This window comes from Dendrobates tinctorius, unplaced genomic scaffold (genome assembly GCF_039654945.1).
Source record: "Dendrobates tinctorius isolate UK_male_01 unplaced genomic scaffold, ASM3965494v1 ptg000015l, whole genome shotgun sequence".
Taxonomy (NCBI): domain Eukaryota; kingdom Metazoa; phylum Chordata; class Amphibia; order Anura; family Dendrobatidae; genus Dendrobates; species Dendrobates tinctorius.
In genome coordinates, this window is record NW_027361683.1 from 40,756,638 (window position 1) to 40,781,546 (window position 24,909).

Consider the following 24,909-nt stretch of genomic DNA (forward strand, 5'->3'; position numbering starts at 1 on the left):
GTCTCTTGGCGGACTCGATATAGGCCAAATTTTTGTGATCAGTGATGACTGTAATGGGATGAATAGCCCCCTCCAGGAAATGCCTCCATTCTTCAAAAGCCAACTTTACTGCCAACAACTCTCTATTGCCAACCTCGTAATTTCTCTCGGCAGAGGAAAATTTTTTAGAGAAGAATGCGCAAGGCCTCAGATTAGTAAGGGTAGGAGGGCCCTGAGACAAAATTGCCCCCACCCCTACTTCCTAGGCGTCAACCTCCACGGAAAAAGGTCTTGACGGGTCGGGTTGTACCAATACAGGGGCTGAAGGAAAGCACTTTTTTAATGTCATGAAAGAATTTTTTGCAGCTACAGACCAATTTTTTACATTAGCTCCCTTGAGAGTGAGGTCCGTTAGAGGCTTTACCACCTGCGAGAAGCCCTTAATAAATTTCCTATAAAAGTTAGCAAAGCCTAAAAATCGCTGCAACCCTTTCAAGTCATGAGGCTGCACCCAATCTGTAACAGCATGGAGCTTCTTAGGACCCATGCGGAACCCCTCCCCTGACACAATCAACCCCAGAAAGGATACTTCTTACATGAAAAATGAGCATTTTTCCAACTTGGCATACAAATGATTCTCCCTCAGTCTCAGGAGAACCATCCGCAAATGGTGCAAGTGAGATTGACTATCCACCGAATACACGAGAATATCATCCAAATAGATGACCACAAAACGAACAATTAAATCAGAGAAAATTACATTAATAAAATTCTGAAAAACAGGAGGAGCGTTGGTGAGACCAAAGGGCATAACCAAGTTTTCGAACAGCCCTTCAGTCGTCAGGAATGCTGTTTTCCATTCGTCCCCTTCCCGGACTCTTATAAGGTTGTATGCCCCACGTAAATCCATTTTAGAGAACCACTTGGCCCCTGTGAGTTGGTTACATAGATCAGGAATTAGGGGGAGAGAGTATGTATTTTTCACAGTAATTTTGTTTAATTCTCGAAAGTCGAGGCACGGCCGCAAACCACCATCTTTTTTCTTAACAAAAAAGAAGCCCGCCGCCACAGGAGAAACAGAAAGCCTGATATGCCCTTTGCGGAGACTCTCTGTAATGTACTCCTTCATGGCTAGACGTTCGGGCCCGGACAAATTGAACAGGCGAGCCTTGGGTAACTTGGCTCCAGGGACTAGATTAATGGCACAATCAAAGGGTCTATGTGGTGGTAGCGCCTCAGCCTCACTTTCAGAAAATACGTCTTCAAAATCTTTCAGGTACTCCGGAATACCTTCCAGATCGACAGACGACACTGACACAGATATTACTGGGGTGACAAAAGTTGTCAAGTTACAACATAGACCGTTAGCCATACAACCCCACTGAATGATCTCCCCCGTGACCCAGTCAATAGTAGGATTGTGACGTTGAAGCCAAGTCATACCCAGTACCAGTCCAGCTGGCAGATTATTTAGAACAAAACACCTTAATTTTTCCACGTGAGTGGAACCCACTTTCAGCAAAAAAGTATCAGTCATGAAACAAATTCCCTCCTGGGTGATAGGAGAAGAATCAATTGCCACAATTTTAACAGGATCTTTTAACCTGACTGTCCCTATCTTATGAAAAGTCACAACTTTGGCATCGATCAGATTAATAGAAGAACCACAGTCAACAAAGGCGGTAGTCCCAACCGGACCGCCTGTAAGTTCTAGTTCCACCAGAAGCAGAATTTTAGTAAGTGAGGAAAAGGGTACCTGGGAGTCTGGGCAACCGCCTCGATTGTTACCCAGACTCCGTCGTTTTCCTGATGGTTTCACTGAAGAAGGGCAAGAAGGACAGTTCCTTCTCCAATGTCCAGCGGATCCACAGTAAAAGCACAATTAGTTGTTTCTACGGCGTCTCCTCTCTTTTTCCTCCAATGACATGGCACCAACCTCCATGGGCTCAGGACTAGATGCAGAGTCTCTCAGATTGGAGAATAAAGGGGTCTCCTGCAGCATGACCCCTCTTGCCCGCAGCCTATGGTCGATGCGGACAACCTGGATCATATCGTCCTCCAAAGAATCCGGTGGAGGATGAAGGGCTAGGGCATCTTTCAAGCGTTCGGACAGGCCTCTACAGAACAAACCCCGGAGGGCAGCATCATCCCAGGAGACCTCCGCTGCCCAGCGTCTGAACTCAGAGCAGAACCATTCAGCAGAGTGCCTCCCCTGTGTCACACTCATCAACATATCCTCTGCCAGACGCACTCTATCAGGCTCATCATAAATGTGCCCCAGAGCCTCAAAGAACAAATTCACAGACATACGTTCAGGAGCAGAGGAAGAGAGAGAGAAAGCCCATGCCTGTGGAGCCCCTCGAAGTAGGGAAATGACGACCCTCACCCTCTGGAACTCATCCCCGGAGGAGCGAGGCCTCAGAGAAAAAAAAGCTTGCATCCTTCTCTGAACGACCTGAACTCCCTTTTATCCCCTGAGAACGGGTCTGGCAATTTGACCGGAGATTCAGGGGATGCCAATGACACATCTCTATCCCCAGCACTAGGAGCCCCTGCAGCGACAGTCTCCTGCACAGTATCCACCAACTGTTGCTGGGTATGGGCCATCGTGCGCTGTTCCACATTAAGTTTGTGGAACATTTGGGTCAGGTGCTTGACTTGATCAGCCAAAGCTTGTATGGGATCCATGAGGGTAACACACTTTTTTTTTTCTCTCCTCAGAGGAAAAAAACCTGAAATGGTCAGCTATAATGTCAGGAACACCGCACTGCACTTGCTCACTGAGCCAGTGCGCGTGTCCTGGGTACAAAGACTGTGCACAAAGATACCTGCGGAGTGGGGTCTCAGTGGTGACGATGCATGCTCCAAGCTCACAGGACCTGGAAAATGTGACTGCTGGGGGCATGGCCTCAGCTACACAGAGCCAGGAGCTGCAGGGAAACTCCTAGAAAGGTAACTACAGGGCAATGTTACCAAGGGGCATAGACAGAGACAGAAACCAGATCAAGCTGGGTCAAAGCACGAGATAGCAATACAGTACCAAAGGGTTAGACAGAATGGATAGTCAGGACGTAGCAATAGATCAGAAAACCAGAACGGGCAATAGACGGTACAATAGGGACAAACTGTAACGGAGTAACGATAGCCAAGCCAGGAGGTCAGAACCAGCAAAGACAGTAGTACCAAAACGAGAGACGGAGTACAGAGTGAGGGAACGGACCGGGTCATACACGGGAAGCAAACAAGCAACGCAGAACACATGCACACCAGGGGTCAGACACACCAGAACAACAGTATAGCTGACAGAGAACCCTGGTAAAGAGTGAGTATAAATACCCCTCCCAGATCCAGAAAGAGGCCACGAACACTTAACCCTGTGAGTGCGGGGCAAGAACCCTGTTCAAACCATGACAACAGTTCAAGACGAAATGTTAGTGTTAGTGAATGAAAATATCCAAAAGTTGATACTGGAGGAGTGGTAACTACTCGAAAAGCGATTGGTGATGCCTACAGAGCTGAAAGGAAGATTTCCACTGGAGAAGGAAATATCCAAATACTGGATGGATGTACCAAAAGTGGATATTCAAGTGGCAAAGGTAGCAAAAAAGATGACCTTGCCATTTGAGGATTCCTCCCAATTACGCGATCTTATGGATCGCAAGACAGCCTGTTAAAGAAATCCTGGGAAACGTCCGTAGCCTTGTTGGATGCGAATGTGGGGTCTTCCTGTGCAGCCAGATCAATGTGTGAGGGGAGCCAGGGCCGTAGTCATGGCTGACATAGATTGCTCAAATGCATCCTGGTCTCCTGCCAAGTACATACAATGTCCCCTTAGCTGCGTACCTTTGGTAAAACCTTCTGTACCATCAGGGTCCCATCTGATCTGCTGTGGGTTCACTCCTACTGGTTTCACACAAAGAGAGACACGGTCCAGTTTCAAATTGTAAAAGACAACTTTACTTGTATCCTTTCGCAGTACATCCAGTTCAGTTACAGCAACTTCACAGGGCACATCACAGTATACATCCTTGTCTACTCCTGTGCTTTTCCCTATTTCTTCTAGAATGCTCCTGGGTCATACCGTTTCATCCAGTACTGCAGTGTCCCTTCGACTGTCCAGCTTCATTACCTTCAGGAGTTCCCCTGTCTGTTTCGCCCAGACATAAAGGCATCTGCCCATGTAGTAAGCTGCCAAATCTCAATCCATGGAAAACTGGGCTCCTATCTTGTGAACGTTGTGGGGTCACTGTGCTGTCCCGGGCTCTAAGCTCTACAGGATGGTCTGGGCTCCCTAGCCCTACTAACTATATTCAGGAAATGCTCCTGTCTTACCCACAGTTGGCCCCTCCTAATTTAACTAGTTGTTATTCTAAGATCTTATTCATACCCTACTATGCCACTCTCTAGAGGCTAACACTATAACTTCACTTTCCTATCGAAAAAACATATATATACATAGCACCATCAGGTACATTACAATATACTGTACATACATAAACAGATTAGAACCTTAGTTAACCAGGATGTGTTTAGGGAATTAAACAATTTCTTTGACCCCTTACAAATGTTCCAGTGGCCAAATCAACTGAAGGAACACCTCAGCATAGGTACCCCAAAAGAGGAGTTATTGGGATCTATACCTCTCTTAAAGAAAGCCACAGGGTTCCTGGCCGGCGCCTCCGCAGAATCTGTAAAGATGGCAGCCAGAGCTTTGATCTTGTCAAATTCAGCTAGAAGAGCAGTATGGCTGAAGTTATGGAGTGAAGACATCACCTCAAAGGTCAAACTTTGCTCTATCCCCTTCAAAGGGGGATAAATGTTCGGGCAAGCCCTGGATGAATTGTTAGAAAAAGCAACGGACAAGAAGAAGGTACTGCCAGAACCCAAAGTGATCAAAAACAGTCCTTTTGTCCCCCTCAGAATCAACCATCCTCATTTAGGGGAAAGGGGAAGACCGGACGCTGGAGCTATCTCGAGGGAGGTAGAGGCAGAGACATCTTATTCTCACAGAGACAACTTCAAGATAAAAAATGACGTTGAATCGGTAGGAGGTCGGATCTCTAGATTCCTCCCTCAGTGGGAACTTCTTACCTCAAACCAATGAGTGAGACAATCAGTCCAGACTGGGGTAAAAGTCGAGTTCTCTTCCAGACCTCCACAAATATTAAGAGTGACTTCCCTACCATCTCAGGAGTTACAAGGCGCCTTAACGGCTAGTCTACAAAAATTACTCTCTGATGGGGTGATATCCCCAGGTCAACAAATAGAGTGCGAAATACGACATTATTCACATGTGTTTCTAATAAAAAAAACAATGGAACACACAGGATGATAATAAATTTAAAACCTCTGAATATGCAGGCAAAATACAATAGGTTCAAGATGGAATCATTAAAAACACGATTCCATTGGTAGGCCAAAACTTTGTGATGGCGACTATAGACCTTCGGGATGCTTACTATCACATCCCCATTCACCCACAGCATCGGCGAAATCTGAGATTTGCAGTAGCTCAGGGATGGCAGGTACTTCGTTACCAATTCAATGTCCTCCCGTTTGGCAATTCTTCGGCACCATGAGTCTTCACCAAAATAATCGCAGAGATAATATCGGCTATTCAAAACTGAAACATCTGTATCGTGCCTTATCTGGACGACCTGCTACTCATACAGTTGTGGCCAAAAGTATTGACACCCCTGCAATTTTGTCAGATAATACTCAGTTTCTTCCTAAAAATGATTGCAAACACAAATTCTTTGGTATTATTATCTTCATTTAATTTGCCTTAAATGAAAAAACACAAAAAGAATTGTCCTAAAGCCAAATTGGATATAATTCCACACCAAGCATAAAAAAGAGGGTGGACAAAAGTATTCGCACTGTTCGAAAAATCATGTGATGCTTCTCTAATTTGTGTAATTAACAGCACCTGTAACTTACCTGTGGCACCTAACAGGTGTTGGCAATAACTAAATCACACTTGCAGCCAGTTGACATGGATTAAAGTTGACTCAACCTCTGTCCTGTGTCCTTGTGTGTACCACATTGAGCATGGAGAAAAGAAAGAAGACCAAAGAACTGTCTGAGGACTTGAGAAACCAAATTGTGAGGAAGCATGAGCAATCTCAAGGCTACAAGTCCATCTCCAAAGACCTGAATGTTCCTGCGTCTACCGTGCGCAGTGTCATCAAGAAGTTTAAAGCCCATGGCACTGTGGCTAACCTCCCTAGATGTGGACGGAAATGAAAAATTAACAAGAGATTTCAACGCAAGATTGTGCGGATGTTGGATAAAGAACCTCGACTAACATCCAAACAAGTTCAAGCTGCCCTGCAGTCCGAGGGTACAACAGTGTCAACCCGTACTATCCATCGGCGTCTGAATGAAAAGGGACTGTATGGTAGGAGACCCAGGAAGACCCCACTTCTTACCCCGAGACATAAAAAAGCCAGGCTGGAGTTTGCCAAAACTTACCTGAAAAAGCCCAAAATGTTTTGGAAGAATGTTCTCTAGTCAGATGAGACAAAAGTAGAGCTTTTTGGGCAAAGGCATCAACATAGAGTTTACAGGAGAAAAAAGGAGGCATTCAAAGAAAAGAACACGGTCCCTACAGTCAAACATGGCGGAGGTTCCCTGATGTTTTGGGGTTACTTTGCTGCCTTTGGCACTGGACTGCTTGACCGTGTGCATGGCATTATGAAGTCTGAAGACTACCAACAAATTTTGCAGCATAATGTAGGGCACAGTGTGAGAAAGCTGGGTCTCCCTCAGAGGTCATGGGTCTTCCAGCAGGACAATGACCCAAAACACACTTCAAAAAGCACTAGAAAATGGTTTGAGAGAAAGCACTGGAGACTTCTGAGGTGGCCAGCAATGAGTCCAGACCTGAATCCCATAGAACACCTGTGGAGAGATCAAAAAATGGCAGTTTGGAGAAGGCACCCTTCTAATATGAGGGACCTGGAGCAGTTTTCCAATGAAGAATGGTCTAAAATTCCAGCAGAGCATTGTAAGAAACTCATAGATGGTTACCGGAAGATGTTGGTCGCAGTTATATTGGCTAAAGGTTGTGCAACCAAGTATTAGGCTGAGGGTGCCAATACTTTTGTCTGGCCCATTTTTGGAGTTTTGTGTGAAATGATCAATGTTTTGCTTTTTGCTTCATTCTCTTTTGTGTTTTTTCATTTAAGACAAATTAAATGAAGATAATAATACCAAAGAATTTGAGTTTGCAATCATTTTCAGGAAGAAACTGAGTATTATCTGACAAAATTGCAGGGGTGTCAATACTTTTGGCCACAACTGTAGGTCAATCAGAAGTGGTCCTCAAGAGCCAAATTCAGGAAGTTCTGAATCTTCTAACATTATTAGGATGGCTGATAAATTATCAAAAATCCAACCTGGTTCCATCCACCAGAAGAATGTTCCTGGGAATAATGTAGGACTCACAAGATCATATTTCTCATATGCCAAAAGAGAAGCAAATACTGATATGGTCCAAGATAATGACCTAACGGGATCAGAGGGAAGTATCTCTCAGGTAAGCAATGTCAGCACTAGGATCCATGACCTTCTTCATTCCAGCGGTAGCTTGGGCCCAGGTCCATACAAGATGCCTGCAGTCCCACAATCTATCTTGTTGGGACGGTGTCCCGGGATCACTGAACAATAATATTCGCCTGTCAGGATGAGTAAAAGCTTCCCTCAGCTAGTGGCTCAAACCCAAGAATTTGGCCAGGGGAGGAGCTTGGGATCAAAACCCCCTTTCAACTGTCACAACAGACACCAGTGGGAGAGGATGGGGAGCCACGGTCTCCCATGCCGCATTACAGGGGATATGGTCCCAGGACGTCAACCTTCGTTCTTCCAACTTCAGGGAGCTGAAGGCGGTAGAGGAAGCTCTAAAGGCAGTGATAGACTTGGTGAAAGGGACTCCTATAAAAGTTTGTTTAGACAATATGACCACAGTGGCACACCTTCGACACCAAGGGAGCACGACACACGAAAGCCTGAAGGCGATTTCAGCCAAGATCTTTGCTTGGGCAGAGCAACACGTGTTAGCCCTGTCTGCATTCCATCTAAAAGGATCGGCCAACGTGCAAGCAGACTTCCTCAGCAGGAAAACAATACATCTTGGAGAATGGAGCTTAGCTGCTGGAATCTTTCAGGGGCTAACAAAAAAATGGGGTCTCCTGGAGGTAGACCTGTTTGTTACTTTTCTAAACACAAAAGTAAGCAGATACTTTTCCTTAGATCCGGATGACGCATGCATAGTGGTGGATGCTTTCGCCCACTCTTAGAACTCCAAGTTGGCATATGCCTTTCCTCCAATTCCTCTCCTACCAAGGACGTTACAGAAAATCAGGAGGGACAAGACAAAGACCATACTGGTGGCACCTCATTCGCCAAAAAGGAGCTGGTTCGGCACCCTGAACAGTTTAAAGATAGATGGCCCACTGGTTCTCCCACCAACCAGCAACCTTCTCCACCAGGGACCGATTTCTTACCCAGATCCTCAAACCTTACAACTTGCAGCCTGACTTCTGAATCCATCATCCTGAAGGCTAGAGATCACTTGGATAAGGTGGGAAAAACACTGCGGAAAAACAGGAAACCAGTGACCAGTGCCATTTACAACAAGGTATGGAAAACCTTCATGTCCCGGTGTGGATCCAACCCACCAAATGTGTTGCGTCCAAATGTGGCACAAATCCTCGATTTTTTACAAAACGGGCCAGAGAAGGGTCTAAAGACTAGACTTTAAAAATTCAAGTCACAGCCCTCAGCTCGTACTTTGATCAGACCCTAGCTGACCATCACTGACACTGAGTGAGAAGGTTTATGATTGCAGCATCTCGTCTACAATCTAGAATTCCAAATCTGGTCCCGGCCTGGAATTTAAACGTGTTCTTAAAGGCCTCACAATACCTCCGTTTGAGCCTATAGAGACTAAAAGTTTGGATAAATTATCTTGGAAAGCTGGTGGCAAGCACAACGGCAAGAAGGGTATGTGAACTACAGGCCCTCTCATTCAGAGAACCCTACCTAAGAATCTTAGAGGACAGAATTATTTTCCGCCTAGATCCATCTTTTTTTTACCTACGGTCTCCTCGGAGTTCCATAGGTACCAAGAAATCATACTGCCTTATTTTTGTCAAAACCCGTTCAATGCTAAGGAAGCAGAGTTCCATACTCTGGATGTACGAAGAACAGTCCTTCAATATCTTCAAAGGTCAAAACCCTGGAGGAAGGACCAGAATGTCTTCATACAGCACTTAGGGAAAAAAAAGGGAAAAGAGCTTCCAAAAGCACAGTTGCAAATTGGATTAAAAAGGTAATTTGAGGAGCTTACGGAAACCAAGGAAGGGTAGCTCCAGAAAAGTTTACAGCACACTCCACCAGAGCTATGTCACTTTCATGGGCTGAGAGGACGAGCGCCTCCATCGAGCAGATCTGCAGAGCTACCAGCTGATCCTCGGTCCATACCTTTTCAAAACATTATAGACTTGATGTAATGTCTAATACTGATTTGGCCTTTGGAAGGAACGTTCCCCTGGCCATTGTCCCACCCTAAAATGTGATTTTTGGCATTCCTCCTCTGGTGCTTTCGTGGAGGGTGACTAGAGCAAATAAAATTAGACTTTCTGCTAATTCCATTTCTAGGAACCCTCCTCGACAGCAGGCGTAATCCCACCTTTTTTGTTGATTGTTTCATTTGAGGATGTAAATAAATATTGAAGCATTCATACCGGTGTGGTCCTTTATAAAAACACTGGAGAGAGGAAGTGAGGTGGGGCTATTTAACCTCTTTGTGTTTCCTGTTCCTATTAGGGCAGGGAGTATCCTCCTATGGTGTTGTCGTGGAGGGTTCCTAGAAATGGAATTACCGGTAAGTCTAATTCTATTTTTTTAACTTTATTACATTGTCCCATCCTGGGACATTACTATTTTACAGCAGATCGCTGATCTGACACTCTGCACTGCAGAGTATCAGATCAGGATCTGATAGGCAGGGAAGGCGGCATGCCAGCTCTCATCAGGAGCTCACAAGCCATCTTCTCTGCAGGACCTAGAAGGACTCCGTGATCATCTTGGTGCCAGGGGTCTACATGGAGACCATCAGGACAACGCGATCGCATCACGTTGTCCTGATGGAAGTGCGCAGGGAGCCCCTTCCCTGCGCGATGCTTCTCTATGCCACTGTCACTACTGACAGCAGCATCAGAACGGTTAAATGCCCGCAATCGGTAATAGCACCAATCGTGGGCATTGCTGAGGAGTGTCAGCTGTCACATACGGCTGACACCTGCACGCAATCGCCGCGGCGCTCAGCATGAGGCCGTGCAATTGTACCACCGTATATATACTGCTCTTTGAGGGAACGCACCTCCCGGAGAGCAGTATATGTACGGTGCATGTCGGGAAGGGGTTCATTTTTATGCCCTTAAATCAGTCATATCACACAACATAGTTAATAACTAACATTTCCCACATGTCTATTTACATCAGCACAATTTTTGAAGCATAATTTTTTTGTTAGGAAGTTATAAGGATTAAAAGTTGACCAGCGATTTCTCATTTTTACAACAAAATTTACAAAACCTTTTTTTAGGGACCACCTCCCATATGAAGTGACTTTGAGGGGCCTACAGTATATGACAGAAAATACTTAAAAGTGACACCATTCTAAAAACAGCACCACTCAAGGTGCTCTGAACCACACTGAAGAAGTTTGTTAACCCTTAAGTTTTTTTTTACTTTCACAAGGTTATCAGGAGAAAATGAACCGTACAATTTTTTGTGAAGTTCCTCCTGAGTATGTTGATACCCAACTTGTGGAGGAAAACTACTGTTTGGGTGCAGAGCAGGGCTTGGAAGGAAAGGAGCACCATTTGATTTTTTGAATACAAAATTTGCTGGAATAATTATTGGATGCAATGTCGCTTTTGGAGAGAGATGTGCCTAAACAGTGGAAACCCCCCACAAGTGATGCCATTCTTGAAATTAGACCCCTCAGGGAACTTTTTCTAGATGTGTATTGAGCAACTTGAACCCACAGGTGCTTCACAAAAGTTTATAACGTAGAGCCGTGGAAATAAAAAAAAAATAAAGAAAAATCGCATTTTTCCCAAATAAATCTTGTTAGCTCCAAATTGTGCATTTACATAAGGGTAAAAGGAGAAATTGCACCATACAATTTATAGTGCAATTTCTCCTGAGTACGCCAATACCCCATATGTGGGGAAATACTACTGTTTGGGCACACGGCAGGGTTTGGAAGGAAAGGAGCACCACTTGACTTTTTGAATACAAAATTTGCTGGAATATCATGTCGCATTTGTAGAGAGATGTGCCTAAACAGTGGAAACACCTCATAAGTGATACCATTTTTGAAACTAGACCCCTCAGGGAACTTCTTTAGATGTGAAGTGAGCTTCTTGAAACCCCAGGTGCTTCACAGAGGTTTATAACATTTAGCTGTGAGAATAAAAAAATTTAAAAAAATCTAATTTTTCCCACAAAAATGTTTTTTAGCTCCAAATTTTGTTTTCACAAGGATAACAAAAGAAAATAGACACCAAATTTTGTTGTGCAATTTCTCCTGAGTGCACAGATACCCCAAATGTGGCAGTGATCATACTGACACATCAGGTGTGTCACGGAACATTGGGCAGGAAAGAAAAAATATTTTACATTTTTACCACCAATATTGTGTGTTAGCCCCAAATTTAACATTTTCATACTGGGAAATGGTTCTAGAGACATGCACCCATAAATTAGGCAGGCTCTCATTATTACAGAAATGGCAAATGTGGTTTCGACACACTAGTGCTCAGAAGTGAAAGGGGGGCATTTGGATTTAGGAGCGCAGAATTTGCTGAATTTCTTTTGAGAGGCGAGTAGCTTTTTCAGAGCCTTTGTACTACCAGTAACGTGGAAGCCCCCTATATTTCCATCAACAGATAACGGACTTGAGTGAAGATTTTGCTTTTTTTAGATTGTGTTGAAACTTTTATTGGGAACATTTTACATAACATTTAGGATCACATTTATCCAGTGCTCTACACTGAGCACTTACTTTGGGGTTTCCATCTAAATCTCCGCGTGACTTGACAGATGAAACGCCCAAGGGATCCATTCAATATAATGAGGCAGCAGGAGCGCACAAAACTGTGGTCGACTGCGCTTTTATGCACACCTAAAAAGACGGACACTGCCGGATCACAGGTCAGACGGTGACCACAGTGCCTCCATTTGCCTCATTATAGTGAATCTTCAGCCAAGGGTTCCGTCTGAATTGCATATTTAAAAGATTTACAAGGAAACCTAAGTGTAAGCGCTCAGCGCAGAGTGCAGGATAAATGTGAGCTGAGCCTTACTGAAGGCAGCATGAACAAATCTACAGCATGTGAAGAATTGGTTTTATTTATTGTTTACCCCACTCGTCATGCGGTATGGGATTAGACAACTTTATTCTTACAGCGATACCAGATTTATATTGGGTTTTATGTTTGGCTGCTGTCTCACTAAAAGACACTTTTTATTGCAAACGCTAGTTTTTGTATCCCCATATTTAGACAGCCATAATTTTTCAATATTTCAGCCGACAGAGTCATGTGACAACTTCTTTTTTGGGGTACAAGTTGATGTTTCTAATGTTTTTACTGGTACATTTTCAGGCTCATAACATTTTATGATCGCTTTCTATTCCGATTTTTAGGAGGTAGAGAGAACAAAAGCCAGCAATTCAGTATTTTTTTTTTTTTTTTTTAATACCGTTTCGCATGTGGTAAAATTGATAAGGCAGATTTATTCTTCTGGTCAGTACGATTATACGATTACAGCTATACCCTATTTATATCTTGTGATAATGTACGGATAAGAAAAAAACAAGTTGTGAGAAACTTCCCCGTTAGTCTCTCTCTGTCTGTTAATGTTTACAACCAATGCATTTTGAATGGAAACATTATTTTTGTCTGTATTAGTGATTGGTATATTAGGCTTCAACCAATGATGTAATATGCTCTTCCTAACTGCCGAATACTACCAAAATTGCTTTATATATGCTTGGGCAGAGATTGCTGAGATTCCCCTAGCATATTGAAAACTGCCCATTGCGGTGTAAGTGAGAATGTAATATGAAGGGTAGTCTGTAGTTCTACATGTATCCTATGCCACAGATCATGGGCGATCATACTGTATGTGCAGCCTGTGCAGCTGCGCCGGGGCACGGAGGTGGAGGGGGCCCCTGCAGGATGGCTAATCGGTGGGCAGGGTGCGGTGGGCAGGGAGCGATCCCTGCAGCTTCGCTGCCTACAAGAGAAAATAGCAGTGGAGCGGAGCTGCAGCGATCTGTCCTGCTTTATGCCCATGTTTCCTCTCACACAGACAGCTGCGCCGCTGTGGAGAGGTGAGAGGTGCTCTGTATGTGTGTGTATGTGTGTGTGCATAGTGCTGCAGGGTAATGTGCAGAGAGGTGAATGGTGCTGTGTGTGTCTGTGTGTGTGTGTGTGTAGGGGAGGAGAGGGCAATGATGGGGTGATGGAGATGGCAATGATGGGGATGGTGGGGGAGGAGGAAATGATGGAGGTGGTGGAATGGGCAATGATGGGGGTGGTGGGGGAGGAGAAAATGATGGAGGTGGTGGAATGGGCAATGATGGGGTGGTGGGGGAGGAGAAAATGATGGAGATGGTGGAATGGGCAATGATGGTGGTGGGGTGAGAAGGCAATGATGGAGGTGGTGGAAAGGGCAATAATGGGGGTGGAGGGGGGAGGAAATGATGGAGGTGGTGGAATGGGCAAAGGTGGTGGTGGAGGAAAGGACAATGATGGTGGTGGAGGGGGGGAGGAAATGATGGAGGTGGTAGAATGAGCAAGGATGGTGGTGGTGGAAAGGATATTGGTGGTGGTGGTGGAAAGGGCAATGATAGAGATGGTGGAAGAGGAGGAAATGATGGATGTGATGGAAAGGGCAATGATGGGGGTGGAGAGGGGAAGTGGTGGAATGGGCAAGAATGGTAGTGGTGGAAAGGACAATGATGTGGTGGAAAGGACAATAATGGGGATGGTGAGGGAGGAGGAAATGATGGATGTGGTGGAAAGGGCAATGATGGGGTGATGGGGAAAAAGCAATGATGAAGGTGGTGGAAAGAACAATGATGGGGTGGTGGGGAGAATGTGATGATAGTGGTGGTGGAAAGGGGAATGATGGTGGAAAGGACAATGATGGTGGTGGTGGAAAGGGCAATAATGGGGATGGTGGGGGAGGAGGAAATGATGATGGTGGTGGAATGGGCAATGATGGGAGTGGTGGGGGAAAAGACAATGATGGGGTGATGGGGAGGAGGAAATCATAGAGGCGGTGGAATGGGCAATAATATGGGGTGGTGGGGGAGAAAGCAATGATATTGGTGGTGGAGAAGGCAATGATGGCAGTGGTGAAGAGGGCAATGAAGGGGTGGGGGGAGGACAATAATGGAATCCTGGGGGAGGAGGACAATGAGGGGTATGGGGGATTTAGATGGGAGGAAGGGGGACTTATAATGGATTTAGGAACAGGGGGAGGTGGAGGAAGACATTATTATCGCCTATCATGTCTAACACAGTCCCTTAGTATAGCGTGTACATACTTATTATGAATAACACAGTTCCTTAGTATATAGTGTACTCACTAATTCTACATAACACCATCCTTAGTTACATATTTTCCTCTTTTGTTATTTATAACACCGTCCCTTATTTCATACCATCCTCTCTAGTTATATATGGTGCCGTCCCTTATTATATAGCTTTCTCTGCAGATAGTTATGTACAGTACTGTCTCTTACATAGTGTATTCTTGTTAATTTACTTATTCACAGCACCTCATTTATCACATAGTCCCCTCTCTTTTTAGATATAAAATGACTGCTGATGGAGGAGCCTGTGACCAGATGACCAGCTTTCCCATGCTCCATCAGCCATCATTGCATTATACAGCTAACAAGACAGGATGGTATGTAATAAAAAACAGGGCTCTATACAGTGCCTTGCGAAAGTATTCGGCCCCCTGGAACTTTTCAACCTTTTCCCACATATCATGCTTCAAACATAAAGATACCAAATGTAATTTTTTGGTGACGAATCAACAACAAGTGGGACACAATTGTGAAGTTGAACAAATTTTATTGGTTATTTTAAATTTTTGTGGAAATTCAAAAACTGAAAAGTGGGGCGTGCAATGTACCTGCTTCCAAGGAATTGCAGTGGGAAACACATCAGTTAAATTACTAGCCTTTGGTGATGACATATTGCTGTTTATTGCCAACCCGGCTCAAGCCATCCCAGCCATAATGAGGATCCTGGACTCATTTGGAGGAAATTATGGGTTCAAGGTCAACTATAGTAAGTCAGAGGTTCTAGCGCTGTTCCGATCGGGCAGGATAAAAGATGCAGCGCTCCCATTACACTGGAGTGAGGAATCCATTAAGTATTTGGGTATTCGACTCCCAGCAGACCTTTCAAAGTTATATAAAACTAATTTTAGACCACATATAGCATTGATATAATTGGTCTTTTAAAATCTTGGAGACATTTTGCACTATCCGTTTCAGGTAGATGCTATCTGAATAAAATGGTCACCTTTCCATAGTTGCTATACTTATTCCAAGCTCTTCCGCAGCTATTGTCACAACCAGATATTAAACAATTAAATGCAGCGTTTAGGAGGTTCATATGGGGTGAGAAGGGGTGAGCATAGGAATGCCTAAGCTACAATTGACCAGAAGAGAGGGAGGAATTAATTTTCCAGATATAGGAAAATACAATCTGGCAGCTATCTTTAGGTACATTGTGGATTTGGATTTGTGGGGTCTCCCATTTTACCAATGTATATTTGGAGCAACAGTGGAGCCCTCGGGTATCACTAACCACTTTGATCCATCTGAGTAACGATGAGCTCCCTGATGATATTAGGGAGCATTCGATTTTGTGGCAAAGTATTTTCACAGAGGAGAGGGAGAAAAATTTGTGGAGGGACAGGCGATCTGTCTCCCTTTCAGCCATTTCTAGGCAACCCTAAATTTATGAATAATTTTCCACCTGTACATTATGTAACCTTGGCATAACAGGGATGCACCATGGTGGCTGACATGTTGGATTAGGATATCTTCCTACTATCTTTTGAAACAATAAAGCAGCGCTTTCCTTTTTTTAGACACAGACCATTCCTCTTCCTTCAGGCACGTAATCTAGTCCAAAAATATATTAGTGGTAGCAAAGACACAGCTCAGATGAATAACATGGAGGTCTTTCTTAAAACCTCGAGGTTGCAGAATACTTCAACAATCAAAATATACTCCATACTACATCAGCGTTGGTCTTGGAAGGGGAGAGACACTGGGCCTTCTAGATGGTCTAGCAGGTACATTTTGAACGGTTCTGAGGAGGAGGTCCAGTGCTAGGTTGAATAATAATAGGGATAGCGTGCAGCCCTGTCTCTTGTCTCATTGTATTTGAAAGGGTTTGGAAAATGTATTGTTTATGTAGAGTCAGGATGTGGGGGTTTTATTTATTAGCTTGACAGCCTCGCAGAACCATGGACCAAAATTGCGAGTTTCTAGCAGTTTATGCAAGTATAGCCTTGTCTGCATCAATGCTGACCACAATGCATAGCTTGTGTCCATACATTTTGGTAGAGGATATCGCCCCTATCGTTGTCCTGATATTATACGTGATAGATTTTCCATGGATAAATCCCGTTTGGTGCAGCGTTATTAGATAAGGAATCATCTGTGGACTCTGCCAAAATTTTTGTAAAGATTTTGAAATCGGAGTTGAGTAATGAGATTGGTCTATACCCATCTACCTGTAGGAGGTCTTTACCCGGTTAGGGCAACACAATAATATAAGCGTCAATAAACCGGTGGTGTAATTGACCATCTCTCACTATTCTATTGAACACCTCACATAGGTGTAGGCCTACTGCAGTTCCTAATATTTTGTAATGCTCATTGCCAAACCCATCCGGTCCAGGAGCTTTAGATATACTTAGAGTGTTAATGGTTTGCACCACCTCTGTTGGATTGATGGGTGTGTTAAGAGCTCTTCTTTGTTCTTCTGTGAGTGTAGGGGTAACGTCGCTCTGGAAAAAGCATGAGCCACTGTCGAGTCCCCCTACACCCTCCTCGTATAAGGAGCTAAAAAAAGTCTGGAACTTGCCCACTGTCTCCTCATTTTTAGATGTTGTCTGGCCACAGGTGCCACAGGTAACAAGAGAGAATAGTCAGACGAACCAAGTCAGAAACTAGCAGGAGCAGACGTACCAGAAGGAGCAGCAATACACGTAGTCAAAATACCAAGCCGAGAGTCAGAAAGCCAGAACATGAGCACTGGGTACAAAACGTGAGACGAAATACGTGGTCGGGGTACAAGCCGGGGAGTCAGATGCCAGAGAGGGAACGTAACAGCAGAGACGAATACCAAGAGACGGGGTCAGAAATCAGTCCGGGTCATACACGTGAATATCAGTCAAAGGCAGGAGGAACACCAAGGTACAAGGGTCAGAGGCTCTAAACTGGAAGCTTGAGCTATCACTAACACTGGTCAGCAGGCTGTGAGAGACTGAAATAGCCCACCTAGCTCCAGAACGAGGCTGAGTAGATTAACTCCCGCATGACCAGTCCGGAGTGAAGACAGCAGAAAATAAACTCCGAACTGGACCATGACAGATAACTTCCATTTCTTCCTGAAGGCTGATAGTATTCGTAGCTTGTCTTGAAAGTCCAGGACCCTAAAGATGACCAGTCGCGGTCTGTCTTTTTCGCCATTCCTTGGTGGACCTGTAGGGAGGAGGACCCCCACAGAGTGTCCGGGCCGGAACCAAGGGGACCGCCATCTGAGTTCCTAAGGAAACAGTACCCGGGGAACAGAGGAGGAGAGTGGACTGTTGAGAGTGACAGGACAGCAAGGGGAGGGGCAAGTATATAAGGGACAGGGAGCGCGCAGTGGAGTCAGTTGGTGATACGTCAGACACGGAGCAGGAGACGGAGGGGGCGTGAGAGAACAGGAAGGACACTGACAGTTCAGAGAAGAGACCAGCAGCAGAGGGTAGATACGCAGTGGCCCTCAGGAAGAAGGCGCCGAGCTTACCGACAGGGGACTGCCTCTTCACCCCAATCCCGGGTTGCAGGTGGTGGAAGTCCCGAAGATTTGGTCACAAGGTGTCCGGTGGTATGGGCATAAGTCGAGGGCTGTGCCATCCGGTGCCTGGTGGATACGGGGTCATAAGTAACAACTATGCCTGCAACTTATTTCCGGCAGAATTTCCCCGAGGCAGCGAGACCCCAGTGGGGGCCCATGATCAGACTGGTAGCTGCCAATCAACGACCGGTCCCTGTTGCCAGGGTGGTGTGGGTACAGGTGACGCTGTGCGGTAAATTCCTCGGCCGCAGAGGAGTGGTACTGACCTACAGAGAAACTGATAAACAGCACCCAGTCATTCTGGGCATGAACATACTGCGGGAGTTTGGCAACCTACTCCTCAGTGATCCCACGCATGAGACCTTGAAACAGTGGGGTTCCTGCACGGCCCAAGGACAGGTATTCCAGAAGTTGGTGCGGGAAGCACGAGTCCTCCAGGACTGCCAGGAGGGCGAGGCCCTGGGCAAAGTCATCGCGCCAGCAGCTCCCCTGCTCGTACTGCCCTCTGGACAGACAGTGGTGGCCATGCCCATCCGAGCCCCGATACCATTGGAAGGTGTGGAGATGCAGGTGGAGCCATGCTACTTGGAGCGCTTACCTCCTGGCATACTGGTGGCTCGCTCCCTGACCACAGTGCAGAAGGGGAATGTCCTGGTGCGCTGCGTCAACCTTGAAGACCAAGACATCACTCTGAAGCCCTGGACAGAATTGGCTAAGCTAGTAAGGCCTTTTGATGAAGTGCTACTGGCCCCTGCAGTTCAATTGAGAGTACAATCTGAGGACCCCTGGGCAGTAACTATCTACAGGTTACCGAAATTTCAAATCAGGAAAGGGTCGAATCATCCTAGAACAAATGCGGGCCGAACTCTCCGGACTAACTGCAGCCCAGCTCTCTCAGATAAAAACACTGCTCGGACAGTACCACGAGATATTTGCTAGTCATGAGGAAGATTTTGGAGGTACCACCGCCATCACCCATGGAATTTCCACGGCAGGAGCAGCCCCCATCCGTGAACGATATCGACAGATTCCTCCACAACTCTACCAAGAGGTGAAAATTTTGCTGGCCCAAATGCTACGAAAGGGGGTGATTCGAGAAATCCAAAGCCCCTGGGCGGCTCTTATTGTGTTGGTCCGCAAAAAGGATGGCACTTTACGATTCTGCGTGGACTATCGAAAGCTGAATGCTTGCACTATCAAAGACTTGTACCCACTACCCCGAATAGAAGAATCCTTGTCTGCCTTGGGGAAGGCGACGTACTTTTCTACTTTGGACCTGGCCAGTGGGTACTGGCAGGTACCCATGTCAGAAGAAGACAGGGCAAAGACGGCGTTCATACTCCCTTTGGGGCTATTTGAGTTTAATCGAATGCCGTTCGGACTGGCCAATGACCCGGGGACCTTTCAGCGGTTGATGGAGCGGTGTCTGGGAGATCTCAATTTTGAGGCCACTTGATATACCTGGATGATGTCATCATCTATGCTGCCACTTTTGAGGACCACCTGAAGCAGTTGGGGCAGGTGCTCGGACGGCTGCAAAAGTATGGGTGGAAAGTAAAACCCCAAAAATGCCAACTATTTCGCACCCAGATCGAATATCTTGGTCATGTCGTCTCAGCGGAGGGCGTAAGGCCGTCCCGGGAAAAGGTTGCTATCATTCAGGGATGGCCTACCCCCGAGACGATAAAAGACATGCGGGCTTTCTTGGGGTTGGCCAGATACTACTGTCATTTCATAAAGAATTTTGCATGCCGGGCTCGAGCCCTGCACGACCTGTTGAAGGGAGCTCCCGCTGGGGCAAATGGACAAAAAATCCAGTGGCGACAACCTCAAGAAGCGGCCTTCCAAGACCTTAAGGCTGCGCTTTCGGATGCTGCGGTGTTAGCTTATGCAGATTTATCGCAACCGTTCATCCTGCACACTGACGGGAGTCTTCACAGGCTGGGGGCTGTGTTGTCACAAGTTCAAGATGGCCGGAAGAGAGTGATCGCGTATGGAAGCCGCTCACTCCATGATTCCAAGCGCAACCCTGACAACTACAGCTCTTTTAAGCTCGATCTCCTCGCAGTAGTGTGGGCCATGACGGAGCGGTTCGCAGAGTACCTGGCGGGCTCCGAAGTAGTGGTGCGGACCGACAATAACCCGCTGGCCCATTTGGAAAACGCCAAACTGGGAGCTCTGGAACAAAGATGGGTGGCCCGGATGGTGAAATTGAACTATAAAATTATCTATAAAAGAGAGGCCGAGAATGTACACGCTGATGCTCTCTCCAGGATTCGACATACAACCCCAGGGGAGAGTCGAGACGACGAATTAGAAGGGGAAGAGATACCGTTCGCCCTCACCGCTCCTGTGCTTACAGCTGCCACCCAGGAAGTACCCCCCCATGGAGACCCTAAGGGGCATGCTGGAACAATCCTGGGATAAGTGGATCCAACAGCATCAAGAAGATGAAGAAATTGGGCCTCTCCGGGAATGGGTAACCACTGGCAAACTGCCCACTGACTCCCAAAGACAGACTTTCACTCAGGACATGTCGCTGATGTTATGACAATGGGAGAGACTGGTTATCCGAAAGGGACTATTGTATCGTAAAATTACATCACAAACAAAATCTATGATGATTTGGCAGGTAGTTGTGCCCGGAGCCCAACTTAACGAACTGGCTTGAGAAGCCCACGAAAAAGGGGCTCATTTCGGAGCTCAAAAGACCTTGCAATGGTTACAACAGAAAATTTACCATCCACGCTTGCATGCTGTTGTGGATGAGACTTGCCGAACCTGTCGCCTATGCGAATTAGCTAAACCGCCCGCACAGCGAGCCCCAGTACAATCGTGACCTCAGCGCCTTTCGAGCTTCTGACGGTGGATTACCTGACCATTGGTTCCCGCATTCCAGGGGTATGAACACTGCCTCGTCATGGTAGACCATTTCACTAAGTTCGCTGTGGTCACCCCCACTCGAGACCAGACCACAGAGTCGGACGACTCCGCAATTTGTAGAAACTTTATACAACTTTACGGCTGCCCTCAACGGATACATTCCGATCAAGGAGCATGTTTTTTGGGAAAAATAATGGAGGAACTACACCGTCTCTACGGTATTGACAAATCCCGGACCATGCCATAGCACCCTCAGGGAAACGGGGCCTGCAAGCGATTTAATCAGACATTAATCCAAATGTTGCGTACTCTGGAGAGTGACAAGAAAGCCCGTTGGCCCGAATATGTCCCTGAACTAGTATGGGTCTATAACAACTGAGTACATCGAGTTACTGGCTATACCCCTTACTCCCTGTTGTTCGGATGCGAGGGCAACGGGATCACAGAGGTAGAGTTGGACCCAGAGGAACCTCAGCCCTGGACTGGGGTATCATCATGGGTCCGAAATCACTGGCACCGGCTGCAAACTCTTCATCGAATCATACATACCAAACTTCAAGACTTAGAACACCCAGGAAAGAGTTCATCTCTACCTCCCGACCTCCAAAGTGGAGACCGAGTAATCGTACTAGACCAACGTCCCCAGAACAAATTAGAGTCACGCTGGGAAGAGGGTCCCTATCGGGTCCTACGCCGTATAAACCCTGAAGGACCTGTGTACGAAATACGACCTGAGAAAAATGAAACGCTGCCTACCCGCATAGTGGATCAGAATATGCTACGCTCCTGTATTTCCACCGACCCAAAACAACTTGAACCTGCTCCTCAGGTCTCTGAACCATTGCCCGTGTTCTGGGACTTGGACGACGAAGAAGACTTCCCCACAATAACCAGGGGCTCTCTACTCAATGACAAACCAACTGACACAATTAGCCCACCCGAACCAGCTAGCCCACCACCGGCCACCACCCCAGAAGACTCCACCCTCGTCAAACTAAGACGCTCCAAGCGGTCAACAGCCGGCAAACCCCCAGAACGATATGAACAGGACCAGTTCATATGACAACGAAAATTGACACCTCCGCAGACCAGCCCAAGTATACTGAGGCCCTCGCCCGAGGACTGGCGAGCTTACAGGATGGGGGAGTGTAGGGAGGAGGACCCCCACAGAGTGTCTGGGCTGGAACCAAGGGGACCGCCATCTGAGTTCCTAAGGAAATAGTACCGGGGAACAGAGGAGGAGAGTGGACTGTTGAGAGTGACAGGACAGCAAGGGGAGGGGCGAGTATAAAAGGGACAGGGAGCGCGCAGAGGAGTCAGTTGGTGATACGTCAGACACAGAGCAGGAGACGGAGGGGGCGTGAGAGAACGGGAAGGACACTGACAGTTCAGAGACGAGACCAGCAGCAGAGGGTAGATAAGCAGTGGCCCTCAGGAAGATGGCGCCGAGCTTACCGACAGGGGACTGCCTCTTCACCCCAATCCCGGGTTACGATCTGGTCCCCGGTCATCCTCGGCTGTTACCACTGAGCTCGAGCACTCCGCAGCCTGTCCTGCCACCCCCCTTCAGCCCGCGGTTGCGGCCTGCCCGCTGCCACCCGTCGACGCTGCCGTTTCACTTCAGCCCCGTGGTTGCGGCCTGTCTATCACCGCTCACAGCCACCTTCACCCCGCTGCAGTCGGCAGTTGGGGCCTGTTCCTCGTCAACAGAGACACTCTGCACACAGCCCCAGGCTGTGCGCGTGGCCAGTAAACCGCCACTCTTGAGCACTGCGACACAACCCTGCTTGGGGACAGGAGTCCCATTGAAGTCGCTAACAAGCGCAACCCCGCTGTTACAACAGGGGGTTACTTCATCTCAGGACTCCATCAGGGCCTGTTGTGCCCCAACTCCTCCTGGGCGCTGGAACACCCGAAGACTACTCCAAATCTTCAGCAGCTGGACCCAGCAGCTGCGACGCCAAGGCAGCCTCATCAAAGACGCCACAGCAGCCTCATCAAAGATGCCACAGCAGCCTCCTCAAAGACGCCAAAGCAGCTTCACCAGCAACGCAGCTTCCACAGAGATGCCGAGGGACGTCAGGACGGATAAGTGACATTATAGAGTGTAAGGACCCGTAGACGGCCATACCGTGGCCCCATAGTAACCGGCCTCCGCCGGGTTAGTCATGTTCTTTTCAAATAGTGTTTGATTGTACTGAGTCCCTGTGAGGACAACTGTTGTTATCCCTTTTTGGTTGCTTAGTATAGCCCTAGCGGCTTTAAATGATAAAAGTTTGCTTTTCAAAGTTCAACCAGTCTCGCGTCTCGTCACTGCATCCTGTGAACCTGCTGTTACCTACATCACTTTGAGGGGTCTATATGATGGGAAATACCCAAAAGTGACACCATTCTAAAAATTGCACCCCTGAAGGTGCTCAAAACCACATTCAAGAAGCTAATTAACCCTTCAGGTGCTTCACATGAATTTTTGGAATGTTTAAAAAAATGAACATTTAATAACTTTGTTCACAAAAACTTTACTTCAGATCCAATTGTTTTTATTTTACCAAGGGTAACAGTAGAACCTGGACCCCAAAAGTTGTTGAGCAATTTCTCCTGAGTGCTCTGATACCCCATATATGTGCGGGTAAACCACAGTTTGGGCGCATGGCAGAGCTCGGAAGGGAAGGAGCGCGATTTCACTTTTTCAAATCAAAATTGGCTGGAATTCAGATCGGAAGCCATGTCGCATTCGGAGAGCCCCTGATGTCCCTAAACAGTGGAAATCCCACACAAGTGACACCATTATGGAAACTAGACCCCCTAAGGAACGTATCTAGATGTGTGATGAGCACTTTGCTCCTCCAGGTGCTTCACAGAAATTTATAACGTAGAGCCGTAAAAATAAAAAATCATATTTTTTTTGACAAAAATTATTTTTTCAGCCCCAATTTTTTATTTCCCAAGGGTATCAGAAGAAATTGGACCTCAAAAGTTATTGTGCAATTTGTCCTGAATACGCTGATACCCCATATGTGGGGGTAAACCACTTTTTGGGCACATGGCGGAGCTCAGATGGGAAGGAGCGCCAGAATTTACTGTTATGGTTTGCAGGTGCCATGACCCATTGGGAGAGCCTATGAGGTGCCAAAACAGCAGAACCCACCATAAGTGACCCATTTTACGAACTATGCCTCACAGTGAATTCATCTAGGGGTGCAGTGATCATATTGACGCCATGGGTGTGTCACAGAATTTTATACCATTGGGCAGCCATGCGGAGAGATTCAGGAAGAATGGAGCGCTATTTGCCTATTCAAGTGAATGGGTCTGTGCACATGTCAGTATATTTCCACAGACCATGTGTACATGGGCAAAACACTTGACATGTCCATTTTTTTAATGTCAGCATGGGCCACAAAATATCCAGCACACATGCATACGCATAACACACATGGATGTCATCCATGTGACACGCATCGGCGCCGTAGAAGAAGCGTTACAGTAAGCGCTGTTCCCCGGTGCTGAACACGGCTCTCATTATTCTCCCCTGGTTGTGCCGATCGCCGGCAGAGCAGGGGAGAATGATGAGAGCCGTATTCAGCACCCGGTGCCAAGGAACAGCGCTTACTGTAACGCTTCTTCCCTGGCGCCAGTCCTTGTGGTACTGATCCGGCACACGCATGCCACACGTGTGCTGCAAGTATTACACACACAAACACTGACATCTCCAGTACCGGAACTATCAGGACGTGTGAAAGAGGCGTTATAGCGGGTTTTTATGTTTCGCTGCTGTCAATTGGTGTTATTGCAAAAAAATAGTTTTTGCAGTACCACATTTTGAGAGCTATAATTTTTCCATATTTTGGCTCACAGAGTCATG

General features: G+C 46.6%; 1 protein-coding gene across 1 annotated transcript in view; it reads left to right on the forward strand.

The window, feature by feature from the left end:
- CD164L2 (CD164 molecule like 2) overlaps positions 1-24,909 on the forward strand; it is a 194,258-nt gene that overhangs the window by 61,502 nt on the left and 107,847 nt on the right. The window lies entirely within an intron of this gene.